The sequence below is a fragment of the Dipodomys merriami genome, unplaced genomic scaffold, assembly GCF_024711535.1.
Source record: "Dipodomys merriami isolate MVZ:Mamm:240054 unplaced genomic scaffold, mDipMer1.0.p SCAF_15, whole genome shotgun sequence".
NCBI classification, from domain to species: Eukaryota; Metazoa; Chordata; class Mammalia; order Rodentia; family Heteromyidae; genus Dipodomys; species Dipodomys merriami.
In genome coordinates, this window is record NW_027202826.1 from 24,186,169 (window position 1) to 24,207,060 (window position 20,892).

General features: G+C 40.8%; 1 non-coding gene across 1 annotated transcript; it reads left to right on the top strand.

Moving 5' to 3' along the window:
• The first annotated feature begins 13,918 nt into the window (after nucleotides 1-13,918).
• LOC138827058 (U6 spliceosomal RNA) lies at nucleotides 13,919-14,026 on the top strand. The gene has a single exon (XR_011371934.1). It is a non-coding gene; the product is annotated as a U6 spliceosomal RNA (small nuclear RNA).
• Nucleotides 14,027-20,892: the final 6,866 nt, after the last annotated feature.

The window sequence follows — 20,892 nt, forward strand, 5'->3', positions numbered from 1 at the left end:
GGGTTGCTCAGGGGCCCTGGGTGGGGATACAGCCTGTGAGGAAGGAAGTGCTGGAACCAGATATCCAAGCAGGGATCAGAGCACAGGTGTCTGGGCGCGCTGTGGGATGGCACAATAAAATCTGGCAGCCAACCAATTAGCTGTTTCTGCTAATGAAGGAGGAGAAGGACACATCCGGGTCACATGCCAGTTCCTGGTCCCGGCCATAGGTCACTGTAAACTCTCTGCAGGCTACAGAAGAAGAATAAGAAGTGGGTACTTGCAAGCATGAGAAGAATAAACAATGCCCCTCAGACCTATGGCAACCAAAGCTCCCATCAACCACTCTGACAGCAGGGATATTACAGACACTGAATGACAGGATAGGACCGAGGGAACACAGCAAAGAAACCCAGCCATTGAGGAAGGGGCTATAAATCCCACGTACCTTAGAGGAAACTTAACAAGAAATATGCAGTGAGGACATAAAGAAAAACACAAATTCTTACTGGGGATTCTAAAAGAACTCCTAAATAAACGGAGTAAAATACTCAGAGGAGAAAAAAAATTAGTGAAAAATATCAAATACCCTAAATACCACTTATAAATATACTTCTGTTTTAAGGAAATTTGCAATTCTAAAACTATATAATGAAAGAATAAGAAATGGAATTAAACTTCATAAGCAAAAATATCTAGACAATGTAATTCTGGCATTACACTGGACCGATAGAGCAGATAAACAGATTCCTAAATCAATGACATATCCAAAACATATGTAGATTTAGAATTATTAGTTAATTGTTTTTTTAATCCACAGAGAAAGGGTAGTTTTTAATTGCTTTAAAGTCAGAAACTATGAAAAAATACAGGGAGGAGGATGTAGACAGGGTGACTTTCTGGCCAAGAATAGATATGTTTGTTGTTGTGTTGTTGGGTCCAGTAGTAGGGCCTGAACTCTGGGCCTGGGCGCTGTCCCTCAGCTCTTCAGCTCAAGGCTAGCGCTCTACCACTTGAGCCACAGCGCCACTTCTGGCTTTTTGCTTTTTGCTTATGTGGTGCTGAGGAATCGAACCCAGGGCCTCAGGCATGCAAGGCAAGCGCTCTACCACTGAGCCACCTTCCCAGCCCAAGAATAGATATGTTGAATTGAAAACCCTCTGTATAATCATTTGAAGGTAATAATAAACAGGGAAAATACACATAAAATGAAAAATGCAGATTTCTTATCTAACATTGTTTATTATCTTGTATTTGTATATTTCTATATGGCTTCAATCATATGTGGTGATATACAATCAATGTATTTCTTTTCATTTGGTTTGGGTTTTTTTTTTTAGTATCAGGGTTTGAACTTGCTAAACAGTTGCTCTACCACGTGAATCACAGCTCCAACCCTTTTGTTCTCTGGCTATTTTTAAGATAGAGTCTCACTTTTTGCCTGAATTTGCTTAGACCGTATCCTCCCATTTTGCTTCCCTCTATGGCTGGGATAACAGCACATATCACCACACCTGGATTTTTCTGTTGAGATGGGGTCATATGAACATTTTTATCTACTCTAATCTCAAACCACAATCCCCACAACCACTTCTCAATGAGATAACATTATAGACATAAACCACCAGGGCCTGGTTCAGTGTATTTCTCATGTATGTTTATTTTTTTAACAGATTTTAAAAAAAGAAGTCATATGGCTAAAGATTCCAATTTATCACAACATTAAAGTACAAGTTAAAAATAAGAAGATAACAGTCTAGCCCATCAAATTGGCATTTTAAAAATGATAGCTCAGGTGCCAAGGCAAGGTCAAGAAAAGAGACATTTCCATTAACTGTAGGTGAGAGTATAAATTGGACAATCTTTTAAGAAGCAATTTTGCACGACGTCTCCAAGTGCTAAGAAAAATGGTCAAACCTTTTTACCTCCAGAAATAGGTATGAGGGATACTGAAGCTTTCAATATCTGGGAATATTTTGAATGATATAACCTGAAAATATTCCTTCTGCAAAACCCTCAGAAATATTGGTTTTCAAAATAAAGTTTTAGATGCTAGAAGAGATTAAGAAGCTGAAGGCAGAGGAGAGAAATAAAAGAGGGGAATTGTAACACAGAACAAGTAAATGTAAATAAGGGATTGAAGAGGCAAGAAAAGAGAAATAGGCTGGATATTAGAAGGAATAAGGAAGATGAACGAGGGTGAATATGGTTGAAGTAGATTATTTGCATCTATGAAAATAAAACAATGAAACCCATTGAAATTGTTTTGATAAGGGGGAAAGGGAGAGCTAGAGAGGAAATGAGGTTGATAGGAATATATTGTAAACATGTGTGGAAATAAAACAATGAAATCCCCCCCCATTACTAATTTTTTAAAAAGAAAAGAACAAGTAAGTTTGTGAGCTAAAATTTCAACAGCTCCTTCTAGAAGAAGAGATCATGGATATCAAAATGGAGCTAAGCCAAGAGACATTTTTTAAATGTTCATTAATGGGTGGGGTAGCAATGGCTCATGCCTGTAATCCTAGCTACTCAGGAGGCTGAGATCTGAGGATCATAGTTCAAAGCCAGCCCAGGCAGGAAAGTCCGTGATACTCTTATGTCCAATAAACCACTTGAAAATCTGAAGTGGCACTGTGGCTCAAGTGGTGGAGCACTCACCTTGAGCTGAAGAGCTGAGGGACAGTACCCAGGACCAGAGTTCAAGCCCCACAACCAACAACAACAACAAAAAAATTTCATTAAAAGGTAGTAATTATACTATGGATAGTAATTCCTGGGTTACAGTTTGATATTTTAATGCATGTATCCAATGCATAATAATTAAATCATAGTATTGGCCTGGTTTATCTTCTGTGTCTATAGTCTACTTTGTCTCTTATAAAGATAGAATTAAGCTCCATCCAAAATAATCAAAGATAATCTAATTTCAACATCTTTAAGTATGCTAAGATCTTTTTCCAGAAAAGATAAGAGTCATAGGCTTCTAGGATAAGGGAGTGTATATATTTTATTGGGGCTATCAGTCAGCCCACTACAAATATCCATATAGTGTATTGAGTAGAAATGGGGTGTAGAGGATTCAAATTCAGAAAAGTAATCAGGGTTGGGAATATAAATTGGAGATTATTTTAGTGCACATGTACATGTGTGTGTGCATGTACACACATCACACGCACTAACTTGTTTTGTGCTGGGAATTAAACCTAGAAGCTGTGCATGCAGAGGACATATCCAGGGATTGAGTTTAGCATGTACCTTATCAACTCCCAGAGCTACCATTTTACAGATATTTTCAAGCCATGGAACTGAATATCATTACTAAAGAAGAACAGAGAAAGTGCAAACTAACCTTTGGAGGTGAGAATAAAAAATCAGAACTCAGCAAAGGAAAAGATAAATATAAGTCCTATGGAGGGAAACCTAGTTGTTCTATTCACTATTGTTCCACCATCCTTTAAAGCAGTTCTTGGCACTTAAAAGCCACTCAACAAATACTTGTCAAATGATTTTTTTTTTTTTTTTGGTCAGTTGTGGGGCTTCAACTCTGGGCCTGGGCACTGTCCCTCAGCTCTTCAGCTCAAGGCTAGTGCTCTACCACTTGAACCACAGTGCCAATTCCGGTTTTCTGGTGGTTTATTGGAGATAAGGATCTCACGGACTTTCCTGCCCAGGCTGGCTTTGAACTGTGCTCAGGTCTCAGCCTCCTGAGTAGCTAGGATTTCAAGTGTGAGCCACCAGCACCCAGCCAAAGGATTACTTTTTAACTGGATGGCTAACAGGATAGGAATCAAAAATAGGCAAATATAGGAAGCTGGAATTCAAGTGAAATAGATCATTTTCAAGAAAGGGGCTGGAAGTATAGCTTGCTGCTAGAGCACCTGGTTAATATGCATGAAGCTCTGGGTTTCATCCCAAGCCCTCCCCACCCCAAAAGAGGGGGGGGAGGGAATAAGCTCTTCTTTTTGTGGGTGCAGAGCTACATAGTGAGAAGCTCTTGTCTACACTTGTGCGATCAGTGAAGGTTTGGGGACACAAGAAGATTATCTTAGCCTTGATACGCGCTGCAAATGTGCTAACAGATAAACAAGATAAACAGGTCGCTCCCAGAGATGACTGAAGCAAGCCAGCTGCGCGACAAGCCACTAAATCTACAAAGAGTAGCTTCCTGGCACAGACACTGTGCTTGTGTGAAGAATTATGCTTATGTGGCCCAGATTTAAGACACCTGCTGGTCCAGTTCCAAAGCCTTGGGTGCCAGGAATATGCGGATGGGGCTTCTAAGAAGGAGATCAAAGGCATCCTCACCTCATCTGACCAGAGTCTGTGGGCAGCTGACTCCATTCACTAAAACCCAGTGAGTTCAGAAGCCCTGGTGCCATGCTGGCTGCCAGAAATCCCACCAATAAGCCTGCCATGAAGCACAAGGCTCACCTTTATATTAAGCCATGGCTGTGGATTTGAAGATTTTTACAAGGTGGGGGAGAATGTCAGAATAGTCCAAGAGTGTAAGCGGGGTATGTTCAGGTTTCAGTAGCCCCTGGAAGCATGGGTTTGAATCCCACTTCTGAAAAAAAAAAAAAAGTCATATTCCAGGAGAGGATGGGAGAATGCTTGTACACCAAGCACTTAGGAGAATGAAGTAAGAGGATCATGAGTTCAAGGCCAACGCGGGGCACACCATGAAACCTGATCTAAAAACAAAAGTGAAGGGCTGGGTGCTAATGGCTCCGACATATAACTATACACATATAACTATAGTTATTCAGAAGGATGAGATCTGAAGATTGTGGTTCAAAGCCCACCGAGTCAGGAAAAAATCTCTGAGACTCTTCAATGAACCCCTAAAAAAGCAGAAAGTGACGCTGTGGGTAAAGCAGTAGAGCTCTAGCCTGGAGTGAAAAGGCTAAAGGACAGTCAGTGCACAGGCCCTAAGTTCAAGCCCCACTATTGGCTCAAAAATACATACATACATACATACATCAATTGAGGAGAACTGGCTGTCTTTCAGGTTAATGTGATGTAAACATGTAACCTATTTTCTCCTTTTGAAGTCCTGTGAGAGTATAACACAAGTTCTTGTTTAACCTGCAAACATGAAAAAAAAAATTAGAGGAAACTGAAGCAACAAGAAGTTGGAAGTTGGAAAGCAGATAAATGGGTGCCAATTGCTTTAGCACTGCTCCCAAGAAACCCAAATCCTTAGCTGCAGAACAATTCACAATCAAAATAATGTGCACTTCAGTCCTTTTCTTGTGGGGGGCAGGGGGGAGGTCTGGTTGTGGGGCCTGAACTCTAGGCCTGGGCACTGTCCCTTAGCTAGCACTCTACCACTTTCCTGCTTATGTGGTGCTGAGGAATCAAACCCAGGGCCTCATGCATGCAAGGCAAGCACTCTACCACTGAGCCACCTTCCCAGCCCTGCACTTCAGTCTTTAAAAGTGATCAGAATCCAAGTGCCTGTAGCTCATGCCTGAGGAGGCTGAGATCTGAGGACTGAAGTTTGAAACTAGCCCACGCAGGAAAGTCCATGTGACTCTTATTTCCAATTAACCACCAGAAAACTGGAAGTACTGCTCAGGCTCAAAGTGGTAGAGTACTAGCAGTGAGCAAAAGAGCTCAGGAACAGTGCCCAGGCCCTGAGTTCAAGCCCACTACGGAAAAGAAAACAAAAACAAAAACAAAACAAAACAAATTAACCACACCAGAAAAATCCAAAACTGAATTAGAAGGGTTTTTAAATGAGAAACTATGGATAAAAGCTGCTTGAGAAGCAGATATATTTCCCGAATCCTCATTTCTAACCTGATGAAACAGAGAAAGGATCTGAGAAAGTTCTGAGAAACAGAGAAAGTTCTGAGACCAAACAATGACTTATGATCACAAGACTAGTACTGAACACAGACATCTTTCTTCTGTTTCCTTACAACAACTCCCAGGAGGCTGGTAGCCACATGTTTGCCCTGCTGAAAGCAAATTGAAAATGTTCTCCACCTCAGACTCTGACCTACCCAAGAGCAAGACCTAAAGATACTAACCTCAGAGTTTCCCCCTGCAAATGGCCAGCCCATAAGCTCTGGGTGCCAATGGATTTTCAGTCTCATACTTTTCTGGCCATGAGCAGAGAATAAAGAACTACAGGCCCAGTAAAGAAAATCCCAAGCACAGAAAATGGAACTAGAATATGCACTCAAAAATACATTAGCTTTGATCTGGGACCCTGGTAGCTTATATCTGTAATCCTCTACACCAGAGTCTGAGATCTGAGGATCGCCGTTTGAAGCCAGCCCAGACAGACAAATTTGTTAAGACTCCTATTCCCCAATTAACCAGCAAAAGTGAGAATGAAGTTGTGGTTCAAATGGTAGAGTGCAGCATTGGGTGAAAAAGCCAGGCAAGAGCGTGAGGCACAGAGGTCGAGGCAATTTTGGAGGAAAGAAAAGTTTCAAGAAAAAAACTGAAGTAGGGCTGGGAAGGTGGCTCAGTGGTAGAGCGCTTGCCTTGCATGCCTGAGGCCCTGGGTTCGATTCCGCAGCACCACATAAGCAAAAAAAAGAAAAAAGCTGGAAGTGGTGCTGTGGCTCAAGTGGTAGAGCGCTAGCCTTGAGTTGAAGAGCTGAGGGACAGCACCCAGGACCAGAGTTCAGGCCCCATAACTGGACCCAAAAACAAACAAACAAAAAAACTGAAATAATAAAAAAAATTGAAGCAAAAGCAAGAGACCATTAAAAGGAAATATTCAGGGAATATAGAAAAGAATGCGAAAAAGAACTCAAAAACATATAGAATAATCAAAAATTTTAATAGATGGGTCAGAAGATAAAGCTAAACCAATGTCTCCAAAACGTTAGAACAAAGCCAGGCTTCAGTAACTCACGCCTGTAATCCTAGACACTCGTGAGACTGAGATCTGAAGGTCAGAGTTCAAAGCTAGCCCAGGAAGGAAAGTCAGTAAGATTCTTTTTTTTTTTTTTTTAGGCTTTATAATTTTTTTTAATTTAATTTAATTTTATTTGTGAACATACTGTACAGAGGAGTTATAATTACGTGGGCAGGATAATGCATACATTTCTTACCAAGCATTGCAACCTCCTCCTTTGTTTACCCTTCACATCCCTTCCCAGCCTCCCCCCTCCCCCCCAATCCCAATCCTTCTCCTTCCCCCCTTTCTCCCACCCCCCCCCCGCACTGACCTTGTAAAGCTAGTTTTGGACATGACAACTTGTACTTCTCATTGTTGCAACAGGTCTACCTGTATCCGGAAAAAATTATATTAAGTGAAGTAAGCCAGGCCCAAAGAAACATAGGTCCCATGGTTTCCCTTATTTGCAATATCTAGTATATGTATAAGTCAAGTGGAAAAGGTCAGATAATGTGATGTCAGGAAAATGAACCCTTAGATGTGTATTTTAATGTTTTTTTCTTTCATGCATGTGTTTCTAACGCATTTATAAGATTATCTCTTTGTTGCTTTGTATATCCCTCCCCCACAGTATAACCCCTGCTTTCACTATATTTGATGTCAGTATAACTTGTGGAGGAGATGGGGAAAAACCAGTTGTCAGTAAGATTCTTATCTCCAGCAAAAAGCTGGAACTAAAGCTATGGTTTACGTGGTAGAGTACAAGCCTTAAGCAAGAAAGCTAAGAGACAAGGCCAGGCTCTGAGTTCAAGCCTGACACACACACACACACACACACACACACACACACACCACACACACACACAGTAGAACAAAAAGATGATTAAACACACACACACACACAAACAGAAACGAAAGCTATAACATCACTGCAAGAGGCTCCTTTTTGTAATGAGGAAAGAAATCGTCAAAGACTCATTTTTAAGAACTTTTCTTTTTACAGGCTGGGATGTAGCTCAGTGGCAAAGTGCTTGCCTAGCAGGTGTAACGTACTGGGTTCAATCCCCAGTACCAAAAAATAAAGAGCATTTTTAAAACCCCAAACAAGAGATTACAGACAAAAACAGGGATTGCAGAAGCAGAAACCTGAACTTGTCATTGTAAAGTTTCAGGACTTCAGCAAGAAATAATTTCTCTAAAGGTTTCACAGAGCATGAAAGCAATGACACGGAATGGGTGAGATCCATGACTGCTCATCCCTTTGAGAGGTGAATGCTGAATAGTTACCGTGAGATAGTAGGATTCTGGATTTTGATTCAAAGTAAGTAAAAGTTGGGTAGTATATTGCCTAGCCACATTTCTATCTGTAGATCTGAGTCGGACTGGTGGCTATGTGGGGATTTGTTACATTATTATCTTTTTGAACATATTTAACTTTTTCTATGATATAGAGTTCTAAAATAAATGAACAATAAAAATAATAGAACATAGAGGTATTCTTTAAAGGGGAGTGGAGGAGGAAACGTTAGGAATGGTTTCAATCTCCAGACACTACAAACAAGAAGTCAACAGAAACCCAGGTATGGTAGTGCATGCCTACAATATCTGAACCTTGGAAGGTTCAGACAGAAGCTCTTGAGTTCCTGGACAGCCTAGGTTATATAGTAAGACCCTGTCCTCCCCCACAAAAAAAAAAAACACAAAAACAGAACTATTGGCATGGTTGGCACAAGTTATAAAGTGTCTATCTAACAAGTATGAGAGCCTTAGTCTAAATCTCAGAACCATTAAAAAAAAAAAGTCACAATGAGATGTACAAGTCGTTATGTCGAAAACGAACTTTACAACTTTGGCGGGGGAGGAGGATTGGGTGGGGGAACGGGGGTAGAGGGGGGAGGAGGGGAAGGAATGGAAGGGGAAACAAAGGAGGAGGCTACAATGCTTGATAAGAAATGTACTCATTATCTTGCCCATGTAATTGTAACCCCTCTGTACAGTATCTTCACAATAGTAAAAAATAAAATAAAATATTTTAACTTTTCTTCAAAAAAAAGTCCACAGAAAAACTTTCGTAATTCTGAAAAAAAAAATTTTCCAAACTAGGATTTTATACCTATACTATAAATTAAGTATAAAGGAAGTAGGAAGTACCCATGTAGATTGGCCTTAGAAGAATCAATGACAGTTTACCACTGTACCCATAAGTAAGTAGGGTATTTGGGTATCGATATACATAGGTTTATATATTTGATATGGAAATAGGAGGTCATTTTCTTCCAATTATTTCTGATTGTTTCCTTTTGAGGGGTTCATAGGCTTATGTGTGGAATACGGGCAAACAAACAGATGATTGTTCCTGTGTACTTAAACAATATATCAAATCCTCTTGTTCCCGGGAACAAGTCCTTACAATCCTGGCTCAGAAAAGGATGCACCGGGCAGGGAATATCGGAAATGAGTCTTCAAGAATGTGTAGTGGTTTCACAAGGGAAAAAGATGGAAGTTATTTCAAGAGAGAAATGCCAGCCTTAGAAAAGACACAACAGAACTGAGCACCCTATGTGTGTGGCATACCAGCCCAGCACCATGCGCACAGTACTACTTACTGGCACAAATGCAATCACCTTGTGTTCTCATGGGCCAGGCCTATCTGAAGTGACCAATGGCCAGAGAGATCCAAGTGTTAGGAAATAGCAAAGAAACAAAGTACCAGGCAGGCCCTGGTGGTTCACGCCACTTAGAAGGATAAGATCTGAGAATTGAGGTTCGAAGGCAGACAAATTCTCCAGACTCTTATCTCCAAATAAGCAGCAAAAAGCAAAAAGTGTGATTCACGTGGCAGAGCTCTGAAGGAGTCCAGCAGGAAGGCATGAGTTCAAGCCCCAGTACAAGAAGATAGAAAAGAAGGAGGAGAAAGTGGAAGAGGAAGAAGAAAAGGAACAAGAGGAAGAGGGAGAAGGAAAAGGAAGGGGAAAACACGGTGCTAAAACTTGTATTCCAAAAAGGAAATTAAGATCAAATAAATTTAAGAGCCAACCAAGATGGTAAATTTCTTAGTGACTTAAATATTTCTCCTACCAAAACCACTTCTGTAGTTAGTTTTAGGAAGATTCTAGCTTGCCCACATTTACTAATTATTCTTTTGAACTAAGATTAATTTTTTTACATTTTTTTGAACTAAGATTAAATTTAACCTCTCTTGGCTGATATTCTAAATAATATCCTTTTAATTCAGCAATGTTTAGCCTTATTTGTCTATTGCTAAATTTATTCTACAAAAAAAATTAAGCTGGGATTTGGATAGACACTGTTTAAATGAAACACTGATGTGGTGTTTATAGTCAATGGGAAAGACAGATGCTAAAGAAATATATGAACATTAACTATATAAATGATATTTTATATGGCATGAGGTCCCTACTACATAATACAACCAGAGAAGGTTCAAATATTCCAATAACATTAGGGTCAACTTTAATCTTAAAAAACACTTCATAGATACAATAGTAATTTTAATACATGTTATGAGCATGGCCAGGAAAAAAATGTACAACCCAATTTTGTCTTTATTTGCTCATTTTAATGAAAACACTAACTCCTATTTACTCACTCCTGTAAAACTCTAATTTTTTTTTTAAATCTATGATGAGTCCTGGCCAATACTAGCTAAATAACAGAACATATTACAGGGAATGTAATAAAAACATACAGATCTATTTTCTCTTAAGTTTAAAAAAAGAAAAAAAAAGAGTCTTTGACTCAAATGGAACTTCTGTTTGGTGAATGAATAAGTCACCCTAACCCACTGATTGTAAGTCACAATTTAATTGAAAACCAGAAGGTAAAAATAACGACTAAACACATAATATCCTTCTTTCTTCATCTTTGCTTCTGGAAGGTGGGTCATGCCTGAACCATGAGTCACAGCCTCAGACCTTGCAAGTTTGTTCCAGGAGAGGGGAGTTTGAATATGCAGTGATACTGTTCTTCTGGGCTTCACTGCTGAAGAGGGCCAAAGTGGGCCGGTGGCTCATGCCTATCATCCTAGCTACATAGGAGGCTGAGATCTGAGGGTTGTAGTTGGAAGCCAGGCTGGGCAGGAAAGTCCATGAATCTCCTATCTTCAACTAACCAGCAATAAATAAATAAATAAATAAATAAGAAAGAAAAGAAAAAGAAAAGCCAGAAGTGAAGATGTGGACTCAGGTGATAGAGCACCAGCCTTGAGCAAAAGAGCTAAGGAGGCCCTGAGTTCAAGCACAGATAGCAACACACATGTGCACTGCACACACACACATGGACAGTGTAGATAGCTGTCATTGCCCATAGGCTACAAAAAGTGAAAAACCAATGTAAAAAGAGAAATACTTCACACTGTACTGGCCTTCTTTGAGTTCATGTCTACAGCGCCACTTCCGGTTTTCTGGTGGTTAATTGGAGATAAGAGTCTCAAGGACTTTCCTGCCTGGGCTGGCTTTGAACCACGATCCTCAGATCTCAGCCTCCTGAGTAGCTAGGATTATAGGTATGAGCCACCAGCGCCCAGCTTGGGTCTTTTCTTTTCTTTTCTTTCTTTTTTTTTTTTTTTTGGGGGGGGGGGAGTCAGTCATGAGGCCCGAACTCTGGGCCTGGGCGCTGTCCCCAGCTCTTCAGCTCAAGGCTAGCACTCTACCACTTGAGCCACTTTCAGCTTTTTCTGCTTATATGGTACTGAGGAATCGAACCTAGGGCCTCATGCATACAAGGTAAGCACTCTACCACTGGGCCACCTTCCCAACCCTGGGTATTTTCTTAACCAATCTGATCATGGAACTTTAACAGCTCAATACTAAAAGGTAATAAGAGCAGGGCTCATAAAATGTACAAGTTATGCTTGATATTTTATCAGCCTGGAAATAAAATGAATAGAGCTTGAATTTTGAGCCAGAAGTAAGGTTTCCTTTTTCTAACTAAACTTGGATTGATTGTTATAGACTTTTACCAAATTGTCAGATTTAGAATTGCAATTTTTATTACCAAACATTTTTCGGCATTGTTAAAAGAGCCTTGAGCTGATACCTGTGGCTCACACATGTAATCCTAGCTACTCAGAAGGCTGAGAGCCAGAGGATCAAGACTTGAAGTCAACCTGAGTGGAGAAGTTTAACAGATTCTATTTTCAATTAACCAGCAAAAAGCAGGGCTGGTGGTATGGCTCAAGTTGTAGAGTACCTAACTAGCAAAGGCAAAGCCATGAGTTCAAACTCTAAACAGCCAAAATAAAACAATCATAATAATATAGTATTGTATAAAGTTTTTCCATTTACATAGTTTATTTAACTTTTCTGCACTCTCTAAACTTCCTTTTTCCATATATTCCTTTTGGTTGTTTTCCTTTAGAAATAATGAACATTAGCATTGACAGCTTCTCACTCCATTTTTTTCCACATCCAGAACAAAAGTTGTAAGTGATAGCTTCTTAAAAAGCATATAAAAATAAAATTTATTTTCTTCTTCATTCTCCTAATAATGTTTAAAAGGATGGTAATAAATTTGCAGATAAATTATTTCTTTACCCAGTTTTGTTAATTTAGGTACTGCAGCGACACCTAGTGGACAGGTTTGTAGTTTCAGTGACAAATTGTTTACCTTCAAAGTCTGAAATTGGCTTGTTTTGAAGAATGAAATTTGTATGCTATTGCTGGTGATTCTATTTTTTTTAATTGCTCTGATAAGCAAATGTGTGAACTTACATAGAATTCACCTAATGTAAAAAATTGCACTCAAAGCTATGTGCCAGTGGCTCAAGCCTAGCTACTCAAGAGGCTGAGATCTGAGATTGAGGTTCAAAGCCAGCCTGGGCAAGAAAGTCTCACTAGAAATAGAACCTTGAAAGGTGTAAGGGAGAAAAATTGGGCAATTTTCAAAGGGTAAAAACAGAATCAAGACATCCTTATAAAATCCAATCATGTAACCAGTTGTTTAAGGATACAGGTGGACCTGTTGCAACAATGAGAAGTACAAGTTGTCATGTCCATAACGAGCTTTATCGGTGCGGGGTTGGGGGGGGAGGAGAAGGATTGGGATTGGGGGGGAGGGGTGAGGCTGGGAAGGGATGTGAAGGGTAAACAAAGGAGGAGGCTGCAATGCTTGGTAAGAAATGCACGCATTATCCTGCCCATGTAATTGTAACTCCTCTGTACAGTATGTTCACAAATAAAATTAAATTAAATTTAAAAAAATCCAATCATGTAAGCATTTATTTAGTCATACAGCATCTGTCAGCTAACATTAATATATTATAGTCTTGCTGTAGTATAGACTAGATAAAGCAAATCCGAACACTGTAACAGACCTGTGGCCTGAGTTTTATATAACCTATGATCTGAAAATGATTTTACATTTTTTTTCCATCATGGGGCTTGAACTCTGGGCCTGGGCGCTGTCCCTCAGCTCTTCAGCTCAAGGAGAGCACTCTACCACTTGAGCCACATCGCCACTTCCCATTTTCTGGTGGTTTATTGGAGATAAGAGTTTCATGGACTTACCTGCCTGGGCTGGCTCTGAACGGTGATCCTCAGATCTCAGCCTCCTGAGTAGCTAGGATTACAGGCGTGAGCCACTGGTGCCAGGCTGAATTTACATTTTTATGCTTGTAAGAAAAAGAAGGCAAAGACTATCTGGCAGCCTGAAATGCTACCTGCTGACCTTCTACCACAGGAAAATATCTACTACAAATGAAGTTTGGCTCTAGAAAGGAAACAAACAGGGCTGGGAAGTTGGCTCAGTGGTAGAGCGCTTGCCTTGCATGCCTGAGGCCCTGGGTTCGATTCCCAGCACCACATAAGCAAAAAGAAAAAAGCCGGAAGTGGCGCTGTGGCTCAAGTGGTAGAGTGCTAGCCTTGAGCTGAAGAGCTGAGGGACAGCGCCCAGGCCCAGAGTTCAGGCCCCACGACCGGACCCAAAAAAAAAAAAAAAAAGGAAACAAACAATAAGTAAAAATACAATAACATAATTTCTGACCATGTACTATGAACTCAAAACTGGTTAAGCATACATATTCATTATCTTATTCAGTCTTCACAAAAAATTCCAATAGTGCTCACTTCGGCAGCACATATACTAAGAATCAGAATGATACAGAGAAGATTAGCATGGCCCCTGCGCAAAGGTGATACGAAAATTCTTGAAGCGTTCCATATTTTTATAATTTGGGGAGGGGAAGGGAAATAACAAAATTCTTAAATAAGGATACAGGCTGACCCATTGTAACAATGAGATGTACGAGACACTATGTTGGGTTTGTTTTTTGTCAGTCGGGCTTGAACTCTGGGCCTGGGCACTGTCCCTCAGCTCTTCAGCTCAGGGCTAGTGCTATACAACTTGAGCCAGTGCCACTTCTGGCTTTTTCTGCTTATATGGTGCTGAGGAATCGAACCTAGGGCCTCATGCACGCAAGGAAGCACTCTACCACTGAGCCACCTTCCTAGCCTAACACACTATGTTGAAAATGAACTTTACAGTTTTGGAGGGGGAGGGAGGGAGGAGTTGGGGAGGTGGAGTGGGAAGGGATAGTAAGGGAAAAACAAAAGAGGAGGTAACAATGCTTGATAGGAAATGTACTCATTACCCTGCTCATGTAACTGTAACCCCTCTGTACAATATTTTTACAATAAAATATATATATGGAAGGAAGTGGTTCTGTGGCTCAAGTGGTAGAGTGCTAGCTTTGAGCTGAAGAGATGAGGAACACAGTGCAGGCCCAGAGTTCAGGCCCCACGACTTACATATATATATATATATATATATATATATATATATATATATGGAAAAAGTTCCTATAACACAGTTATGATTACCATCAATTTACCAACAAAGAAGCTAAGACTAAAGAAGGCATTGTACTCAAGTCACATAAATAACCAAATCTGGGATTAAAATTCAGATGTGTGGCCTAGAGCAAGCATTGCGTACCCAGCTCAGGTGTGCACACAAATAAACAAAGTTAGAACATGGTAGGATCCAGAAAATAGAAAAACACCACATCTGTGGAGAAACAGAGAGACTTTCAGGAAAGATCTATGCACAAGGTAGTGTGTGTGCACGTGCATGTGCGTGCGCGCACACACTCACACACACACATACATACACACACACACACACACACACACATGCATTATGCATGCACCACTACTGGGGTTTGAATGCAGAACCTTGAACTTCCCTTTGGTGCTTCATCTAAAATTGGCTATTACATCAACTTTTTGCTTGTTATCTGTAGATGTTAAAAAAAAATTCTAGCTGGCTCATATCTAAAATATACTTGGAACTCAAAAAATTAAACCACCCAACAACAAATCCTCAAAGAAACAACTGCCCAATAAATAAGTGGGCGAAAGACTTAAAGAGAAGCTTCTCTGAAGAAGAAAGAAGGATGGCCAATAGACACATGAAGAAATGTTCAACATCCCTAGCCATAAAAGAAATGCAAATCAAAACAACATTGAGATATCACCTCACTCCAGTTAGAACGGCAAAAATCAAGAACTCTAACAACAACAGATGCTGGAGGGGATGTGGACAGAAAGGAACCTTACTTCATTGTTGGTGGGAATGTAAACTTGTTCAACCACTTTGGAAAGCAGTATGGAGGTTCCTCAAAAGACTTCACATAGATCTCCCCTATGATCCAGCAATCCCACTTTTGGGCATTTACCCAAATGTTTACAAACAAGACCACACTAAAGCTACCAGCACAACTATGTTTATTGCAGCATTATTTACCATAGCTAAGATATGGAACCAACCCAGATGCCCCTCAGTAGATGAATGGATCAAGAAAATGTGGTATATATACACAATGGAATTCTATGCTTCCATCAGAAAGAACGACATTTCCCCATTTGTTAGGAAATGGAAAGGTTTGGAAAAGATTATATTAAGTGAAGTAAGCCAGGCCCAAAAAAGCAAAGGTCCCATGGTTTCCCTTATTTGCAATATCTAGTATAGGTATGAGTCAAGCGGAAAAGGTCAGATAATGTGATGTTAGGAAAATGAACCCTTAAATATGTATTTTAATGTTTTCGTTTCTTTCATGCATGTGTTTCTAACACATTTATAAGATTATTTCTTTGTTGCTTTGTATGTCCCTCCCCCACAGTGTAACCCCCGCTTTCACTATATTTGATGTCAGTATAACATGTGGAGGAGATGGGGACAAACAAGTTGTTTAAGGATTCAGGTGGACCTGTTGCAACAATGAGAAGTACAAAATGTCATGTCAAAACCAGCTTTACAATGTCGGTGGGGGGGGGGTATAATTGGGTGGGGGGAGGGGGGTATAATTGGGTGGGGGGAGGGGGGAGGCGGGGAAGGGAGGCGAAGGGTAAACAAAGGAGGAGGCTGCAATGCTTGGTAAGAAATGTATGCATTATCCTGCCCATGTAAATGTAGCACCTCTGTACAGTATGTTCTCAAATAAAATTAAATTAAATTAAAAAAAAATTCTAGCTGGGCGCTGGTGGCTCATGCCTGTAATCCTAGCTACTCAGGAGGCTGAGATCTGAATATTGCGGTTCAAAACCAGCCCAGGCAGGAAAGTCCTTGAGACTCTTATCTCTGATAAACTACCAGAAAACCAGAAGTGGGGCTGTGGCTCAAGTGGTAGAGTGCTCTCCTTGAGCTGAAGAGCTGAGGGACAGTGCTCAGGCCCAGAGTTCAAGTCCCATGACCAACAGAATAAAATATTCTGGGCTGGGAAGGTGGCTCAGTGGTACAGTGCTTGCTTTGCATGCATGAAGCCCTAGGTTCAATTCCTCAGTACCACATAAACAGAAAAAGCTGGAAGTGGGTGCTGTGGCTCAAGTGGTAGAGCACTAGCCTTAAGCTGAAGAGCTGAGGGACAGTGCCCAGGCCCAGAATTCAAGCTCCATGATTGAGAAAAAAATATGCCCGTGCTGGCTTTGAACTATGATTCTCAGATCTCTTGAGTAGCTGGGATGACAGGCATGAGCCATCAGCACTCAGCTACACAATCTCTTTACTTCAACACCCTAAAGACAGCCCATCTTTTGGCAGTGCTTAAACTCATGGCCTTGCAGTTGCATCTCCCACTTGAGGCTCTCTTCTAGTAATAACATTTTTAAAATGCTACTCAACACTATCACTTCATTTTTCCCCTCTTTCTATTTTTTATTATCTCTAAGTAGTAGTTGTACAAAGGGGTTTTTATTCAACATATCAATTTATGAGCACAATGCATCTTGATCAATGTCATCCCTTTCATCATTCTCCCCCAGCCCCATGCAATCATTCCATTTACTCTCACTTCTTAAACAGAATCTGGGTCTCATTGAAAGAGATAGGCCAAAAACTTGGTACCTATATACAATGGAATAGATATTGGTATACTGTGGAGGGAAAGGAAAAAAACAAATTGTTTAAATAGGGATACAGGTGGACCCATTGCAACAATGAGATGTACAAGACATTATGTTGAAAAACGAACTTTACAACTTTGGTGGGGGAGGAAGATAGGGGGAGAAGGGGTGAGTGTGGGGGAAGATGGGAAGGGATGGGAAGGGGAAACAAAGGAGGAGGCAACAATGCTTGATAAGAAATGTATCATTACCCTTCCTATGTAATTGTAACCCCTCTGTATGATATTTTCACAATAATAAAAAAAATGTATTTAAAAAAAAAAAAAAGGCCGGGCGCCGGTGGCTCACGCCTGTAATCCTAGCTACTCAGGAGGCTGAGATCTGAGGATCACGGTTCAAAGCCAGCCCAGGCAGGAAAGACTGTGAGACTCCTATCTCCAATAAACCACTAAAAAACTGGAAGTGGCGCTGTAGCTCAAGTGGTAGAGCGCTCGCCTTGAGCTGAAGAGTGCAGGGACAGCGCCCAGGCCCAGAGTTCAAGCCCCACGGCCAACAAAACAAAAAAAAGGACAAAATAAAGGTATTTGCAGGGAAATGGATGGAACTAGAGCAAATTATTTTGAACAAGGTAAGCCAAGAACAAAGAGAAAAATGGCACATGGTCTCGCTGATACGTGGATGCTCAAGCCAAAATCCAAGAAAATATGACAAAGTAAACAGGATTCGAGAAACAAAGGAGAGCCACTCATTTTGTCATATCATTACTAAATGACTCCATGTTCTTGACCCTATATATGGTAGATATATGCACACAATGGAGGGAAGCCAGGAGGAGGACACAGAATAAATGGGAAACAGAAAAATATACAAGAAAGGGGCCCATCAGCTCACTGGACATAGAAGAAAAAGAGTTAAGCAACCCCAAGGCAGCGATGGAAAGGGAGGAATGAGAGGGAAAGAGGGAACAGCCTACAATAAGCAGAAAGAAATGTAAACATCACCCAATGTGGAAGAAATAATTTGTATTGTCAAAGCTCATAGAATTCACAAACTTTATAGACCATGATAAGGACAAATTGCCTTGTGAAGGTTAAAATGTGTTTGCGACTTTAACTAAGGATGGCTGTTCCACAATACTGTGAAATTTATGTAATCACCTAATCTCAATTTTTTTTTAAAAAAGTGAGAGAAGGGATGGGTTAGGAGGGATGGGTGACAATGTTGTCAGATACCTTGTACTCATATACTGTTTTGTAGTGTGGGAACTTCTTTGTACAACTACTTAAAATAATAATAATAATAATAATAATAGAGAGAGAGAGAGAGAGAGAGAGAGAGAGAGAGAGAGAGAGAGAGAGAGAGAGAGAGAGGTTGCCAGGCAATCTCATGGGTAAGGTTACCAAAGCCAAGTGGAAAATGGCTTTGTCATCCTGAGATTGTGAGTGCTTCAAATCAAGGCAAGAGAAGAAAATGGGGACGAGAGAGAAATCAAACACAAAGCCAGAAGTGACTGCATGAAACATGGAGCTGGAAAAATAGAAAACCCAAATCACAGAGAAGAACCACCTCTGAGAGAAAATGGAATGTGGAGGGGGTGGAGCTGTTGAGTCAGGCATTTGGGACAGGAAGTCCTGGTAGTGTAATGGCACCCTGCAGTTGAGACTGGCATGCCAGGAGAGAGATTAGCTCCTTACGTGTATAGCAAGTTGGATACTCATAGCCTACTGGCTGGGAATGCGCCCTGGGTTGATAGATGGATGGGACAATGGAACTAACGAATCTAAGCACACGCATGCTGATAGGATGACAAATAGTAAAAGTTCACATCATCAAATAAGATGAATCAGGTAGGTGCTCACAGAGGGGAGCTTTGACTTGGATTTCGAAGCTCATATTCCTGGGCTTCTAAGTTATTATTGATTCTTTTGGCTAGTTTTCAAACTTGTGCTATGAACTCCTTTCTTCCCTCTTAGTCCCACATCCCTGGTCCCTCTATGCATGAATCATCACCAAGCCCACAAGGAAAGTTCCAGTAAAGGAAGCAGGTTGGGCTGGTAGGGGAGCTATGCTGAAACCTTGTTATTTGCTGGACACCATTGATTTTACTGTGTGGATTTATAACACAGCAGCTGCGTTTCAATTTCTCCTGTAAAACCAGCGGTGGAGAAAAATCCATCAATTAAAACAGACAAAAAGAGACCACAAAGCACTTTCCCAGTTGCCCCCCAAGTTGACAGTCGATAGATTACAACCAAATCGTTAAGTGTTCTCTTGGTCGATTGTATTAGCTGTAGCATATTGTGGAGACCTAAAAGCAGGTGATGTGTTCGGCTCTACTCCAGAATTTAAAACTTGTGTAACAGAATGTAAACCTACCTAGAGTTTTATGTGAATTTCTGTTCCGCTTTGGGGGTTTGGTCTGTGTGCTGTCATTCTTCATTCACAAAGAATACATTTTTTTTTCTCAATGCTAGTGTTTCCCACATAAACTTCCCCATGGCTGGCTGCGTCTACCCTATGTTATATACATAGGGTCATGTTCTCAGTACTTTCTGGCCTCGTACAGACTGAACTTGCTTCTCTCTCTTACCACCCATCCCGCTAGGATGGAGAGAGAGAGTTCAAGAGCCCATAAGCTCTGGGCAATGAAGAGACTTTGTGGAGAGAGAGAAGGATTTGGAGAGAAGAAGTGTAGAAAGAGTTGCTGAGAATCAATGAGTCAAAGTGTCAGATGCCAAGTTTGAGTTCTGATTTTGAACCAAAAAAAAAGAGGAAAAAGGAAAGAGTTCCTGGCAATGTGTGTTTGCATGTATTTCGCTGCAAACAGAAGGGGAAGGATGCTGGCAGTGGCTTTGCAGCATGGCTGATGACAAGCACAAAGAGGACCTGCAGGGACCTGCAGCAGAAGATTGTCCTACTTCAACATGTGATCAAGAAGCTGGGTGCTGGTAGCTCACGCCTGTAATCCTAGCTACTTAGGAGGTAGAGATCTGAGGGTCAAGGTTCCAAGCCAGCCCAGACAAACAAATCTGAGAGACTCTTATTTCCAATTAGCAAGCAAAAAGCTAGAAGTGTTAAGTGTGGCTCAAACGGGAGAGCACCAGCCTTGAGCATAAAAGCTAAGCAAGAGCACAAACACCTGAGTTCAAGGTCAAGTATTCATACAAAAATTAAACTTAAGAATAAGTGATATCAAGAAAAGTGATATCAAGATACCAAGAAATATCTTTGCCAGTGAAGGGATTTGGGGGGTCCCTGGAAGAGATTAATGCTTTGAAAAAGAACACAAAAGGTTTTCACCCTGCTGGACCTAGGAGACCTGGTATCATTTTACTAAGATCAAGCTGTGTGGCCTACATTTGCATCCCTTGGTACCTGTGAGTTTGTTCCCGTTATGTTATTGTGAATTTTTTTAAAAAGGGAGGGGCCTGAAAGCATTTCTTCTCTATAACCAGCAGGCCTATGATCTATCAACGTATCTAGCTGCCTCCACAGCCATAGAGATCTGGTGCATCAGCTCTTCTAACACTATTTTTTTTCCCTAGTCATGTTTACCGTTGGACCACATCCATAGGGGTTAACAGGAGACACGGAATAGCTGTGTGTCATCAGAAACAAGGGGTTTGGAAAAGACAGCCCTCCCCCCTGCCGCCCCCAACAAAATTAACCATCACTGCTCTAAAAAGAAACTAC